Source organism: Balearica regulorum, chromosome 1 (genome assembly GCF_011004875.1).
Source record: "Balearica regulorum gibbericeps isolate bBalReg1 chromosome 1, bBalReg1.pri, whole genome shotgun sequence".
NCBI classification, from domain to species: domain Eukaryota; kingdom Metazoa; phylum Chordata; class Aves; order Gruiformes; family Gruidae; genus Balearica; species Balearica regulorum.
This window is the reverse complement of record NC_046184.1, coordinates 59,331,597-59,348,051: the sequence shown is the minus strand read 5'-3', so window position 1 is coordinate 59,348,051 and position 16,455 is coordinate 59,331,597. Positions and strand designations below refer to the sequence as shown.

At 42.5% G+C, this 16,455-nt stretch overlaps 1 protein-coding gene and 1 long non-coding RNA gene across 3 annotated transcripts in view; one reads left to right on the top strand and one right to left on the bottom strand.

Moving 5' to 3' along the window:
- Positions 1–7,188, bottom strand: part of LARGE1 (LARGE xylosyl- and glucuronyltransferase 1) — a 286,954-nt gene extending 279,766 nt beyond the window's left edge. For both annotated transcript variants that reach the window (XR_012835612.1, XM_075753793.1), the window contains exons 1-2: positions 5,959–7,188; positions 3,886–3,972 (exon numbers count right to left, since the gene is read on the bottom strand). The gene's annotated coding sequence lies outside the window, so the exon portion shown is untranslated. The remainder of the gene's footprint in view (positions 1–3,885; positions 3,973–5,958) is intronic.
- Positions 7,189–7,296: 108 nt separating this feature from the next.
- On the top strand, positions 7,297–15,205 carry LOC142602009 (uncharacterized). Its single transcript, XR_012835617.1, has 3 exons — positions 7,297–7,543; positions 11,702–11,806; positions 15,193–15,205. It is a non-coding gene; the product is annotated as an uncharacterized LOC142602009 (long non-coding RNA).
- The last annotated feature ends 1,250 nt before the right edge of the window (positions 15,206–16,455 follow it).

The window sequence follows — 16,455 nt, the reverse complement described above, 5'->3', positions numbered from 1 at the left end:
TACAGTACACTCAACACTGAAGAATCCAAAAATACAGGCAATTGTACCCTTTTAAAGTGGTAGGAACCATCTTTATCTTATTTAAGAATTCTCAAGCATGCCAGCCAGTATTTTATCTTAGAAGACTTGTCTTACATGAATGATAACCTCCCTGTGTTTAAATCTGAGTCACACTCTAGAACCAGTCTTAGGATTGAAAAAAAGATGAGACTACAGAAATACAGAATTGAACTGCTGCTTGCAGAGCCTCAGTTAATGTCAGTTCATTTTCTATAAAAACCAGGAAGCTTAGGACTCCTTTCTGTAAGAAAAAAATGAAAGCTAATATTCTTAAGAACAACATGATCTAAAGAACATATATTTGGGGATTTAATAATGCTAGAATGATTGGCTTTCATTTCTTATTTCTATCCAGTGGCACACACCTTTCTAGTACCTTCGGCCTGAAAAATATTGAATTAAGCAAATTCATACATTGAAGTCCAGTAATTTCTGAACATAAAATTCCATTTGCAGTATTGATTAGCAGCAGTATTAACTGAAGATGGAAGGGAAAACAATCACCAAAGGAATTTAGTACTGAGCTAACTGAGGTTCAGGGGTACAGCAGAGGAGTCAGAGAGAGGAAGAAAGTGAAACCTAGCCAGGAGGAGCTGGGTTGAGAAGCCTGAACATCAGCTGGAAACTTCACGTCATTTCAACAGTCCACAATTCTTCTTGCTCCCTGCATTTCATCATTCAATAACACTTTTTATTTCAGGATGAGAAACATTCTTTTCTCCAAATAGACAAATTCATTCCCAAGTCCCTAAACAGGTACTAAAGTCCATCTGGAAATTGTAAGAAAACAAAGAGTATCATATTAAAAAAAAATAAATTAAATTCCACAATTCCTTTCCTTCACGTCTCTGCCCTTTCTCTCTTCTTCCTCTCTCCTAAAACAAAATCCTTCGTTAGTCTTCTCTGTATTTAAGTGAAGATTGCTCAACAATATAGTTTTCTAGTTTTCTCCTAGTCCTAAGTCTTAGCTGTCAAATGCCTACCAGGAAATAATATCCAAAAGCAAATGATACAACTGAAATGATGGCATTGTGCATGTACCTATTACATTCTGGGATAAACTTTACAGGAACTATTGAAAGCTGCAACTAAAAGCCACAACTCAACTTCCCTGGAAGTTTTAAGCAACAGAAAATTTCTAGTGAAGGAAGTGGGGGGATGCTTAAAAAGATACTTTTTTTTTTCTGATTATTATTATTTTTCTTGTAAAAGCATATCAGTGCCAGAACGTGAAAGCACCCACTGATATGGGTGCTGTCCTTCTGATTTAAGAAAGCTATGGTTCTGGTGTTAGCACTGCTACTTGCAGTTTTGCCAAACAATAGCAGATCAAAACTAGTTATGATTTCTATCATTTTCACAGATAACTGGGAGAACAGTAAAGCCAGGCATTGTTAATTGATGTGACCCTTGACTAGCTGCCACTCAGGCAGCATGCATAGCGTCTGGGTCAACATGTGCAACTATTCCCTGGGGACAGAAAATTGGTATAGACATGGAGTAACAGAAATGACTCATCAATACTTGAAAACGCATGGGAGAAGAGTAGAGCGATGGTGGCATCTATCTCCTCGTAACACTGCTCAAGAGATCAGAGGTGTAAGGACAGGGAACTCTATCCTTAAAAAGTCATCTATTTCTTTTTATTATATTCAAGTGTACCTATCTTATGTGGAGGTTAGTGAGGAAGACTGCATTCTGTCTGCTCCATCTGAGACTTCCAGCTTCCTCCATCATCAGGCTTATGTGATTAGATCTGGCTTTTTGCTATAGCATTAGATAGATGTTGGTGGGGTTCTTCTTGCCAATTTTAAGCACAGCTTCTACCCAGTTAACTCCATTGTAGTGGAAATAGTAGCTATATCCCAGAAAGAACAGTGATGTGGATACTACTGTAAGCACTGTTCAGACCTGGTCTGATCTGCAAATTGAAACAGGTAATGGAACTATTTTACACAGTTTGTTTCTAATTCTGACACAGACGGCACTTAAACAAGGATTCCAGCCTTGGCAGTTTTGCTTCAAAGTCAGTGCCAAGGCAAGGATAATCCTTTCTAGCAATTTTCTCCTTGATTTTTGAGCCACCAACTTCCGTATAAAAGAGAATTTGTTATCTGCTACTCCCCTTCTACAGCCGTGCATTGAATGAGCTTTGACAAGACACAGGATAGACGTTCAAATACTGAGCCAAGTGACACCAAAGAGAGTAATGAATCCGTACAAGGTACAAAGCTCATTTCTTAACCCTTATCTTCAGGTGGGTGTACTACAAGGAAGAAAAAATTAGTGATCCAATGAAAAAGCAAAAAAGGGAAAGTAAAATTACCTTCCCTGATGGTAGTTTTGACTCTCCAGCTCTTAGATTATGCCAAGTGTGGGATAATGAACAATGATTGTTTTTTAAAGCTAACATTCACTACAAAGAGGAGTCAAACTCAGACAACTAACAGAGCAAAAATAGCGCATATATGTACGTTTCCTTACACGAAACTACTTTTCAGAAAGTTCTTTAGTCACAAAATTAGGCAAATAACCAATACAGCTAACTCTGGAGAGAATGGAGACAAACTCATGAAGAAAAAACAATGGTAAACTTGCATTGGCCGTTATGTCCTCTTCTCACACAAGTCTTTATCTTAATGTTATCAGCACACACAGGTTATAGGAAAAATAGATACACCAGAAATCTCACATCCTTAAAATGGATTTTTTAAAAATTTATTCTAATGCAGATGATGAAAGGTCTTCAACCAAAGCTTGCAAGACCTCATGAATATAGGCTTTCATACAAGTCAGTGGGGAAAAAAAAAAAAAAGGAATGCTGTTCTGGGTGTAGATAAGCGCTCCCATCAACATCAATAAGAATTTGCACATAGACCAAGTTTAGCACATAGTGCAAAGACTTTGTATGCAGGTTATGAATTTTACCCATTATTAGCCTTTATAAACTGTTTATAAACATCAGGCAAAATGGCTTGGGTTTCGTTGGGTTTGTGTATGTGTGTATTTGTTTTTTTAAGATTGCTCTTATAAAGGCACACATACAAAAAAGAAATCAGATAGAGGATGAAAGAGGAGAGTATTCCAGTAAGGGTCTATTGACAACTGATCATTTATGCCAGGTAAAATGAAAAATACACATTTGAGCAATAAAGAACTCACACAAGTAATAGTTTGGAGCACTGTTCCTTCAAAATCATTATACTTAAGAACACTTCAGTTCAGTGATTTAAGTGCACATGGGAAACACCTAGTTTTACCAGTTTTCTCAAATAATTCATTCAGAAGGAATACTACTTTTGCTAATATTAAGTCCTACACATTGAAATTTCAGATCAAGTCTGACAGATCTTAATGCTGCCAACAGACATGTAGTCATTCACCACTGCTCTGCACTTTGGCTTTCTGAGGTCTCTACTTTGCAATTCCTATAGATTGAATAGCTGGCACAGGGAATTCAGCATATTAGTAATACTATTTTCAGTACTCCTTCAAAGAAAAACAATGCCTATTTCTCCAGACCTGAGAAAACTTATGATCTTTTATGTCATCTAAACAGAGCAGAAAAAACGTTGTCATGCATATTTCAGATATAAAAAAAACAATACATATCTTTTGCTGTATATGGCCATCCAAATACCTCCAAGCTATTCTTTCCTTATCAGCAACAGAGAAGGGGGTATGTACTTTGAATAGGAAAGATGCAACACACACCAGAAATCAAAAATTGTGAGAATTAAATATCAACAGGATGGAGAAAAGTAACCTGCTACCACAGCGGGCAATTAAAAGACCAAAAAAAAAAAAAAATCAAAAATAACCTACCTATCCAATTATCCATCAGAGACTCTGCAGTTACCGCTGCTTCTACATGACTTGCAGCCTTGCTGATCAAGGGCCGTCACAGGACACCTAAGCAATAAGAATTTCACATTTCAAACTTGGAATACTTATCAGCAATTTGCAGTTTTCAAGAAGCCTCAGGATACCTGTTCCACCTTGGTCATTTCTCCATTTTAAAAAAAATGCAACACAGTGAGGACGTTCAGCGGTTTGGGGTTTGTTTTTTTTTGTTAACTTGTTCTGTTCTTATAAGTAAACTAACCTCTGATCACCTATCTGCATTTGCAGTGGGGAGCAGAATGACTTCATTAGAAGATCCCCCCTGTCCTGAACTCATCGTCTGAGTTTATATACGTGATTTTTCTTCTAAGCTTACAGTATAGTGATGGAGCTCTATAAGGTGAGGAAAAAACCCTTCACTTCATAGGTCTTATTATGATAGTCTGTGCATTTTCACCACTGAATGGGAAAAAAAAACCAAAACCTAACCCAAACTAGTCCCCCTAGCGTACCTTTGCAGTAGGAGTCTAAAGAATATGTGGCAAATTACTACCCCGTCTTTTCATGTGAAGCTTTTTTTTTTTTTCAGTAGAAGACATAACCACTTACAGAAACTGCAGGGAAACTAGACAACCTTTCAATCCATTTATCTAATTTCCTGCTGTTTCTATTTCTGAACAAGTTAAAAAAGTAAACATTGTACAAAGAAAATTAATCTGTATCCAGATTTCATGAAATAAAATGTGCTGACCTGTTGGCAATTGCCAGGTTGTCTGGTTTTAACATAGTGCTTTGTTTAGCCCTGTGCTTTCTGTTCCTTCTAGCACTCAAATTGTATTTTAAAAGCTAACAATGTTTAAAAAACATTTGATTCATTGTAATTTCCATCCCCGCATCCATATGTTCCAGAATACATAAATGACAATCAGTGCTGTGAAAATGTTTCCTGTAGTAATTTTAAAAGTGCTATAAAAACCACATACAGTACATGCACAAAAAGGTAAGACCTTGTAACAACAGTTCAGATGCCTCCACAGGCTAATTTTCTGTTATAAAAATGCATGTTGGAAAAAAAAGTAGGCTTTATTTGCTGTCTAGCAGTACCCCCTTCCAAGTTGAACAAAGCAGAAGACATTGCACTCAGGTGAAAACATAGACAAAGATTGCTTGTCTGATGCTCTACAAAGAAGAGAAATCACTTGCTTTCTAAAAACAAAACTGGGCACAGTGGAAGAGCTAGGAATCTCTCCAAAAAGTGTTACATAAGGCATTGTCAAACTTCACGTCACCTCCACAGAGGCAGCAAGTTGCTATTCCCCCTCCCCGGTGAGCAGGGATTAATGATCTAAATGACACAATTCTCGGAGAGGAGGTGATAGCAGCTGACTTCCCAAAGGAGAGCCTCCTGGGCTGAAGGCTTGCTGGCGAGGCTGGAGGGGGATGGGGAAACCACCCTCCCCGCCTCAGCGTCCCGGCCAAACTCCAGCTTCGCCCCGAGCCGGCAGGCAGGTCCCGTTCGGGCAGGCTGCCTCCCGGAGCAGGCATGCGGAGGGGCAAGGCGCTCACACCCCACGCCGTGACACCCTTCCACCCGCACGGCAGCAGCCCGCCAGCCCCTGGCTCTCCCGGACTCCTCCGCGCAGCCGGCGGTACTTGGCGGGACGGCGGCCCCGTTCCTCCTCCGCCCCACGGCTGGAGCCCCCCGCGGAGCGGGAACGCATCCCGGCCGGAGGAAAGGGGCGTGGGGTGCCGTGTAAACAAGTGCCCGTGCGGACCCACGATGGGAACGGAGTGCGAGCCAGGCGGGGTAACCTCCCTCGGCTGGGGGGACGTGCCCCTTTCTGCCAGGGGAGCGGACGAGCGTGCCTCCGCCTGAGCGTCTCAACTCCGCATCTGATGGGGATTAAAATCCAGGAGATAAAAACACCACCCCAGCCCTACCGGACTCGGATGCCCCCTCCCCCGGGCTGCTGGAAGGGAGACACTCACCGATTGTTTCTTGCCCTCCCCCGCCCCTCGCCTCTAAGAGCAGCAGCGACCCGACGAGGCACTTACCATCCCCGGGTGGCTCCCGGGCCGCCAGGACGGGGGCTCGGCACCCGCCTCTCCGTGCAGGCAAGCGGTCCTTCCCCCTCCTTCGCCCCAGGCGAGCGGCTCCAGCTCCGTTCCCGCAGCCTGGCGCTCCGGAGGTGTCAGCCGGCAGGTCCCAGCCGGGGCGGCACCGGCGACTCCACTCTCCGCGGGACGAGGTGCCGCTGACGGTGGGAGGAGGAGGAGGGAGGCGGGGAGGTCCCCACTCTTCCCGGGATGCGCCGCCGAGGTGGCTGCCTCCTCCTCCGCCCAGCTTTCTCTCCAGGGCCTGTCCGCTCCCTGCTTCACGCTGTCCTGAGGTGCAGCCCGGCCCCGTCCGAACGTCCCGCTCGCCTTCCCCCGCCCCTCTCCCCGGCGGCGAGCCGCACGGGCACAGGCCCCGCCGGCGGCCAGAAGGACCCGGGGGCGACGGGGGATTCCGGCCCGGCCTCCTGTCCTCTCCCCGGGGCCTGGCGCACACTCTCCGCGGGGAGAGGAGGCCCTGCCCCGGCCTGGCGGGCGGCGAGCAGCCCCGGGAAGGTCACCGGCACCGTGCAGCCGATCACGGAGAGGCTCCCTCCGGCACCGCCGCGGCCGTTGCTACTGCTGCCGGCCCGGCCTCAGCGGCCGCTGGGTGCCGCGCTCCGCCCGGGCTCGCTCCGTGCGGGTGCCCGGCGGCCGCCTCCGAGTCTGAGTGCCAGGCTGCCCCCTTCCCCTTCCTTCCTTCCTTCCTTCCTTGCCTCCCGCCCCTTCCCCGCTGCCAGCCTTCCCCCGCCGGCTCCCTCCGGCGCCCTGTGCCAGGCTGCCCCCTGCGGGTCTCGGTGCCGAGGCTGCCCGCCGCCGGCGCTGCGCCCGGCGGGCCGAGGCGGAGGCGGGCGCGAGGGCGGCCGCCGCTGCCGTTCCGCGGGTGCCGGGAGCGGGGTGGGTGCCCGCCGCCGCTCTGCCCCGGGCTCAGCGGCAGCTGCAGTGACTGTGTGTCTGTGTCATGTCTGTGCATGGGCGGGCGGAGGCGCGGGGCCGAGGCGGAGCCAGCCCGCTGACACACCGCCCAGCGACAGGCGCCGAGCGCCCAACCAGCAGCGGCCGCCACCGCGGCCCGCCCGCCCGCGCCGACCGGTGACCCGGGCCGCTACACCTGGACCCGGGCGGAGAGGGGGGGGCCGGGCCGCCGCCCGCGCCCCGCCGCGGCCGTGACAGCGAGCCCGTCCCGCGGGAGGAGACGGTGAGGGGAGAGCCGGCTCCGCGCGGGAGGGGGGGGAGGCCGCCAGCCCCACGCCCGCCGGCGTCCGCTTGCCTAGCCTAGCGATCGTTCCAGCCGCCGGCGTCCGCTTGCCTAGCCTAGCGATCGTTCCAGCCGCCGGCGTCCGCCTGCCTAGCGGTCGTCCCACCGCCGCACCTGCTGCGCCCTCCCGGCCGGCCAGCCGCCGAGCGCGCTGTGGTAAGCGAGGGGAGAGCGGGGAGCGCCCCCGGCCGCGGCGGCGCGGCCCGGCCCTCGCCTGAGGCGCTTGGCGGCGCGGTGCCCGTCAGGGAGGCGAAGCAGCGCCCAGCCTTCAAACGTGCGCGCTCGGCGGTAAGAGCCAACTTTGTACCACCACACGTCACGAATGAAGACCACGTCTTTTCGCTTGAATGCGGCGGAGCGTGTCCCTGTGTTGTTTCCCTGCGTGCTGGTAACTGCCGAGACTGAAGTGATAAATGCACCTTTTTTTTTTTTTTTTTTCTGCCATGGGCATAGAACAACCATTTTTTTTTTTTTTTTTGTTATTTTTATTCATCATCTTTCTTTCACTTCATTAGCAGTGTAAAATGGGTTGTTGCAATACATTAGCATACTAAGAGGGCCGTATGATAAAGTGTGTGTGTGGGTGGAGAGGGTGCCTGAAATTTCGAGAGGAGCGCAAGGAGAACAGAAATTAGGGGAGGGGAGCAAATGTGCGTACAATCCGATTTTAAAAAGGCATTGATCCATTCTTAGACTGGAAGAGGAAGGAACGTATACACGTGCTTTGAGTAACAATGTAAATAATCAGAAGGAGAAATAATAGGGATACTATTCAGTACTTACTCTTTTCTTCTTCCAGAACGATAAGGGAATAGTTAGGAGAAAATTGTTGTTCTATAAAAGATGCTATACCACAGATGCTAATTTATCTTGTTACATCAACTGCTAAATGCTATAACTTACTCAGAAGTTGCGTTATTGTGGGCAGAAATTACGTTTTGCAGTATGCTGTACCAAAATATTGTGAACTCTGGAGCAGGTTATTCATGGCAAGATAGTATTTGCCAGACTTGATTAAGGCATTGGTCCATCAAGCTTAGTATTCTGCCGCCAGCAGCACCCTCTTCCTGGTGCTTTAGTCAAGAGTGGTATCAGATGGACTGAAGTAAATCATGAAGTTGAACATGCCAGCAATACCATGTAAGTGTTACTAACTGCAAATGTTGACATATTATGACAACTAGGAAAGCAGTTGGGGGAAAAAAAAACCCCAACAACCCTTTGCATATCTGTACAAAGAATTGAATTCTGATATTAATGATTTTCTGGAAAAGCTACAGTAACATACAGATCAGTCTCTATTGTGCTAGTTAGTTTCATGAGCAAATCAAAGTCAGAAATGAGCTATACTGAAGTGACTTATTCTGTCCATTCTCCTAAGTGAAGCTAAAGGATCAGCCTTCATGTAATAATGTTTTCTTGCACTGTTGAAGGATTGTAACTGCTTTGGTGACAGTCACAATGAACAAATTTCTGGGAGGAACTGGGATTGTGTATACGGCTTCATTATTAATAAAACCAGATTGTCTACTGCCTATTACTAGAATTCTCAGCAGTTTCACTTTTTTTAGTCTCATGCTATGTCTTAAAAACTAGCAAATTGTCAGAATCTGATCCTACAAAATATTGAACAATTTCTGCAGGTTCTTACTGTTCTTATCTGCTATTAGAGCAGGGAACTCTCAGCACCCACAAAAATTCTTAGGTTTTAAGAGCGGCATGGATTATTAGGATTATCTATTGTACCACCATACATGACAAATGATGGGACTTCATACTGAAATGAAATGTCTTACATAAAATTACTCTGCATCTGTCAGGTTCATGACCTACTCACAAAATGGACAACTGTTGTCCAAACCCAGAGCAGCGTTTGTCAGAGGCTCTAGCCAAGAATGATTACCACTAGGTTACAAAAACTAACAGGCACAGGAGGAGTGACGAGCTATGAAGACAGAGTTTTTCAGAAATTGTGTTTATAAGCGAGTAATCTTTTCATATTCATCATAAAATCGCTCCATCAGTCTTTGTCCTTGAAAATCCTGAAGTGGCAATTGCTTTGGACATAGAATAAACAAGCAATGCAGAAGGATCCTTATGCCAAGGACAGGTAGAAGAAATTAGATGCAAATATTTGCACTTCAGATTTCATTCAGCCCGAAAGAAGCTTTCTCCAGAAGCTACACAGGTTCTGGAGCAAAATGCCTGTTTACATTTAAAAAACCAAAAAAGCAAAACCTGTATTAATGTCAAGTATATAGTTTTTAAAAAATAATAGTTATATAAGGTTGAAAAATCTCAAAGCTTTAATAGTTCCATCATAAAAAAAAATATGTAAACCAGACCTTTATTTTTTAATAGGAACATGTCAATTTTGAGATAGTGTTATATGATCAAATTATACTGATGTAAAATTATCACACAAGTGTTTGATCTCTTTTTTTCCTTATTGGAAATAAGATGATAAAGGTGTAACAGTACACAACTTCAGACAGGTTATGTTACTTTCACTACACTGGAACATCAGTAAGTAAACCAGGATTAAGTCTGTTTATAAGACCCCAAACACTTACAAATTATCTGGGGTTTGATGAAAAGAACAAAATTATTTCCAATACAACCATTTTACATGAAAGGGAAGTGTAAGACCCACAAGTATTCGAACTTATAAAAGTTCATGGAGATCATCTCCCATTTAACACCAGTGAAGTCCTTTTTTACATTCTTACAGTTGCTTCATTGTTCTCGCTGAATTCAACCACTATGAGGTCTTCTGAGGAAAAAGACAGTGCTTTGTTCAGGAGGTGACTGAAAAGTGCTTTACTACTCTAATAGTGCATTATGTGCCAGCTGCAATAGAAGCTAAAATATTCCTGAAAACCAAGAAGGTGTTCTGTCCCCATTCTTCCACGCACACTCCTGCGGTTAATCAGCATTTTAAATACCTGGTGAGGCTGATGCTGCTGTGTCATACTCAAGATAGGGTATATGCATGGACAAAGATAAGTTCTCCATGACCTGCTTTTGTGTGGAGTTGATGAAGTAGCTACTTTTCATAAAAATCAGCCATTCAGGGTGTTCTCATGGGGAACAGAAATTCAAATCTGATTTAGCAGGCTGGCTGGATTGCGTTAACTGATCCACTTCAACACAGGAGGTTGTGACTCTTTGTTTATAAATTGCTGCTCTTAACTTCTAGATGCTACATTGCACAACTGTTAATAGTATCAGAGCATGAAGAGCAAGACCAAAAGTCTGAAGCAAGTCCTAACCCTTGAGATTCTTGTTATCATCTGCCACTGCAATGAAGAGAGGACTGCTGCAGAACAGGCTGCCTAACAGCTTTTATCATAGGAAAAGGCTTTCAGACAAGAAATAAGTGAAATTTAATCTACTCTGGAAAAATAAATTCCCAATTCTTGCATGTACAGTGGAAGCTCTGTTACATATGCTGTCCACAATGGGCATTAAATTAAAATTTAATGGAGATTTTCCTGTACATGTAACAGAAAAAAAGAAAAATCAACAAAACCCAATAAAGTCAGAGCAAGATCCAGATTCCCTGGGGTTGTAGGAACTGGGAAAAAATAAAGACTAGTAAACTGAATGCCTTTAAATAACTAGAAAACATCATGAAAACCTAAAATTTTCAGAATGCAAAGGAAATTTAGTTATTAAAACAGAAATTATTTATCTTCAATGCCAAAATAGATTTCAGACAATAAACTGATTGTTCTGTGTTAACTTATTTTGATTTTCATATGGGTTTCTCCCAGAATTCAGTTGTACTTCTAGACACGAAAAGGTAAACATCAATATTAGAGTCTTAAATAGTATTATGCCCTATATCAAAGAGAACTTGAAGGAAAGGGGTATTTTCCTATTTGTTTACTTTATACCTCTGACAGAAGTTTCTGTGGATTTTTTGTCATTGCTGCCAATTGCTACTTTCCCTTTGTTGTGACTCAGTCATTTACAGAATAGTTGGGGGGGTTTTAATTTGGTTGGTTGGTCTTTTTTTAGGAATAGTGCTTTTAAAACCATAAAAAACTAGTGAAGATATGCAGAATAAATATGGTTCAACTTTAATTTTATGAAGTTAATCTGATTTCAGGCTGATAGTACTTCTTGGACCTACCATGGTCAGTCAATCCTGTATTTCTACATATAGCAGCAGTTGATTACTATTTTGCTAATATGGTTTATAAAACTCAGAAAATACTTTATTTTGTACTCCATAAAGTCGATGTCAATGTTTCCAGAATTCTCAGTAATGCATAACTACATCCTAAAAAAAAAACCCAAAAAGTAATAAGTCCTGTGTTTGAAGTTTCTTTTGTTTTTTTTTACAAAGAAATCTTCACACCTATGCTGTTTGCAGTGAAATTCTGGATAATGTGCGGTAGCATCAGTATTCTGTATTAACATGTATCATTGCCTTTACAGAATCTTCTGGGAAAGGAAAGCAGCATTGGACAAACTTTAAAATAATTTTAAACTTCTCTGTCTATTAAGGTGAAACTGACCCACATCCTATAAGACTAAATCAAGGTATGTTGAAGTCAGTGGAGCAACTGCACTGATTTAAGTGGTATTCAATCTAAACTATGCTTTATGTCCCAGTCTGTGTTCTGGGAAAACATATATACACATATATACATATAAACACAATTTTATGAAGTCCTTTTTTAGTAATTGTTTTTATTTGACTGCTTCACCTCACTCTCCAGCAAATAGGGGATATAGTGTCTCTCCCTTGTTACTCTGTTTCTTTTGTTACACTTCTCTATTTATTGCCCTGCGGTATGAATGCTAAATAAGACTATGAAAAGCCTTAACTGAATTGTAGACCTGTATGATGAATATCTGCTATCCTTCCTGGAAGTATTAAAGCACAGGATGTATCACTCCTCCGCTCTTAGCCTTACACATTTAGATTTTAATTCATCTAAGGACACCTTTCACTACTCTGGTGAAGAAGAGGATACTCTACTTGATCAAAACAAGGCCTTTTGTTTCCATTAGAAGCACCCGTCTTATACACAGAAGGTTTAATTGTTTTCAGAATAGCTTCATTAACTTCTGAAAGTGTTACCAATACAGGCCTCCCCAGAGCCAGGATGCTAATTAGAAGGAAAACTGGCCTTACAGTAGTTGAAGAATTGTGTCTTCTTTAAGAGAGAGGGAAGGCTTATTCAATCATTGACAGACTGTTTCTGCCAGAAGGTAGGAATAACTGCCAGTTGTATGAACTCAGAGAATACCTGTGACAAATGAGTTGTTCCCACAGTCAAATAGCCTCTTCAGACAACCAACAACAGCAAGACTAATAATGATTAAGTAAACAATGTTAAGATGTCCATCAAGTTCTATGCAGTCCAAGCAATGTCCTTTATGGCCAGCATCATCTGTCGGCTCTGATGTCCCTAACTCGGTGGGTTAGGCATGTTTGGAGGGTGCCATATGAATGCTTGGATTGCTTCCTTAGGCAGCCAGAGTGTCTGTAGTAACACATCTGGCCTTCGTCACATTTACGCTGATTTTATGTTAAAGCTCTTGTAAGTCTGACCAAAAATATCTATACAGGACTAAAGAGTAAGTATAAATATAAAATGTAAACACAATTAGAGCAGACAGTTGAATGATAAAAACATTGATCCTATTACAAGTTGATGCATGATATCAATACTTGGTTGAAATATTTTAAGTTTTGTATCAATGGTCAGGCCTTTAGAATCTGTATTAAAAAATACCTGAATTAAAAATAGGCACTCTGGGGAAGGAAATTACCCCAAACTTACTTATGAGAATCACTACCTAGTGAGTCAAACAGGAATATTTTTGACCAAAAATAAATGACCATAATGATCAGTCAGAACCTAGAATTTCCATATTTTTTTCCCCAAAAAAGGGGTATTCTTTTACATATTTTCTAGAGGATTTCTCTAGAAAGCAGAAATGCATTCTGGCTGCTGCTATCCAATGAAAGGGGGGTAAAATAAAACCCAGATCCTGTCTAATGACTCGGGCTTATTTGCTTTTTGGCCATCACAACAGTAAGAATCTTTTCTGGCAGTTTACCAAATTGACAGAAGAAAGTCCACTTTCATGTCCTTGTCAGACAAAAGCACAATGGAAATATATGTACATGCTTCTGAATATAAACAGGGAGCGTAATCCAAACAGCCAAGCATACAAACATGAACTCATTTAGTGGCCATGAGTGGCTGTGCATCTCAGAAGTGTACTATGAATAAACTAAAATGTTCCTTTGCCAGAGCTGAGATGCGACTGTGAGCTGCATCCAGCTCTCTGGCCAAGACTGTTGATGCTAAAGAAAGTTTCTATATTCTTGCTGGCATTTGAGAAGTTGTGAGCTATGATCTGGACTTGCTACATTGGCAAAAGAATAGGAAAGGTCAGTCCATCTCAGCAGTGAAACTGTCAGTAACAAAAGGATAATCCTCCTCAGTCTCAACATCAGTTACAGAGAAGTTGATGCTAAGGTCAAGCAACAAGGCAAGACCAATACTAGTGCCAATGAACCTGTCAACATTAAACACCTCTTTTTCAGAGAAGTACTTTAACACTTCAATATTCTGTGATTCAGACTGTATCTTGACACAGTAGGGTTTTTTCCATTGATTCTTAGGTGAAACTAAAGCTGTCAGACATACTAGAGGCCAAGCAGACAAGGCTGGACCCAGAAAAAGGACAGTCCTTCAAAGTCTGAAGGTGACATTGAAGGAAACCAGCAACAGATACAAAAAAGCCCAACCAATTCAATAGATATTTTACACTCTCTGTGTGTACTTGCATTTCTGAGCTTGGCAGCCACACAGGTGCTGGCATTGCTACTTACTCTAAAATTGCAGTCTGTATCAGATTGTGTGCTGAGGAAAGGAATAAGCTTTTACTACCATGGATGGCATCAGAATTCACAGTTCCTGCAGCACCTAAAAGAAATGACCAAACCAAGCAAAGTTTCCAATGAAATCAGCATGTGTTTAAGTCAGTTAAAAGAAGAATTTCATCTACAGAGAGGGAAAATAATTTTAAACATCACTTCTCCCATCAACACATGAGATCTCAGTGCTGGAATCGGAAATTATACTGGCATGGTGCCCTTTGCCCGTGTTGACAATATTTCCAAGTGTGCTGCCTTATTGTTTCTATGCCAGCTTGATATTACAACAATTCCAATGAGAAGGAATAATATGAGAGATTTTTCCAGTACCAGACTTGATGCCAATGGCTTTTTGAAACTTATTCCCACCTTCTTCCACTCAGCATAACCAAACATAAAATCGATGCGTCCAAGACAAGTGATCATGAGCAGAAGGCACTGCATTTCCTTACCTTCTCCCAGATCAAGGTGAAAAAGATACCACTCCTTGAGAGTGGGCTTTATGCCAAGTACAATGGTAGCTTTGCTATGGCAATTACTAGGCTGTAATATAGGAGTCTTGCCTCATTTTTATCAGCTAGCTCATTGAAAGGAAGGACTAGTTGCAAGTCCTCTTTCTGCAGGAGGATCTATGACAAGTTTGAGAGGCGGTAGGCCACATATGACTGGGTGGTCAGCAACTGGAGCCTCAAAACTAGTGATGGATTTAGAAATCTTCTCAGAATTCTGCTAGGGAACAATGCCGCCAATGTGTGAGCATTAAAAAAAAGAATAGATTTTACTTATGCAAGCTTTTAAAAATCCATGTGTGCTTGGTAGACAGTTGATAAAAGGGAAGAGCTGCATACTTAAAGAATCTATACCCATAAAGTGAGCTCAGATCTCTTCCTCTTCCTTGACTAGTCTAACACAGACCTAAGAAAGCCCACTCTCCTTTGAACTGTTACCAGGCTTTGCACCTGCTGATCCCCAACAGCAAATGACTATTTTTTGTTATTATTTTCATCTTCTCTTCTATCTACCACTGTAGGAGCAAAACTGAGTTTTTCTAAACTGGTTACCCCTCTCTACTCAAGCCCAGGTAGGGATGGATACTGGAATTTACAATGGTGAGTCTATTTCTTCCATAGGAGATAGAGAACAAAAGAGATTTGATGGGGAGTCGGGATACAAGATGAAAACCAGGATTATCCGGATGAAGAAATCAGATGTTGCTAAGAGAGATGACAATATTAAAGAGTGCCATGAAGTCTGCACTTGACCTTTTTGAACATTGAATAAAATAAAGGTCTGGTAGAAATCACTATGTGATCATGTAATTAGGAATTGTATTATAATCAGAAAAAAAGATATCAAATTTTGTTTGCATATGAGAATTTAGTTGCTGTTTCCTAACTTTGTGAACTTGAGTTTGCAACTACAGCAATGTTCTATTAATGTAGTTTTTGTGTGTAAGGCTGTATATTACAGAAAAAGAATGGAGAAGATGGAGGCTTAATGAAGTTTTTGTTGCTTCAAGCTTGTACTGACTGCATTGCTCACAAGTGCCTATATGAACAGGAAGCTTTTTTTCCTAGTTTCTTTTTAGTAATGACATTTATAGAAAAAAACCTAGTAGGCACAAGTAAGAGTCAAATGCCTATATGTCTTTTATGCCAGTGAAGGTCTCAGAATGTTATGATACCCCAAACCATTTGTATTTGTTTTAGGCTACAGTTAGAATAGGATTCTTCTATCAGATTTGGGGTTGGCTCCCTGGAATAATACTCACAGCAGGTATTCTCCCTTCTGAGCATTTTTGAGGAAACTAGGGCACTAATGAATTACATTTTTTTAAGAATATTTTGACAGCATCAGTGTAACAAGGCACAAACAGGGGACAATTCTATCCACCAGCATACACATGGTAAAGGGTTAGATCCAAGTAATACTTGCATCACAAATTGGGTGCTGTAAGATACAGCTGTCATTGCTTGATTTCCATCCATCTGCCCCATTACCTCAGTAGATCAATTGTTTTATATACCAGTAATCAGGCTCACACGATGATTCCTTTGATAATCTCTCGTACTACTGTTAAGCAAATTTAGACTCAGAAGAAAGAAAATTGTGGCCTACCCTTCCTGCAGTAACTTGTAGCAGAATGTCCATATAACAAACTTCGGGTGAGAAAATGTCAAATCCAGCAGAGGCGCAAGCAGAGCATACTGTCTTAAGACGTTAGAAGGCCAATTTGAAAGAGGAATTATACCAGCTGAATTAACATTATGTTCTAGTCAATTTTCTAGACCTA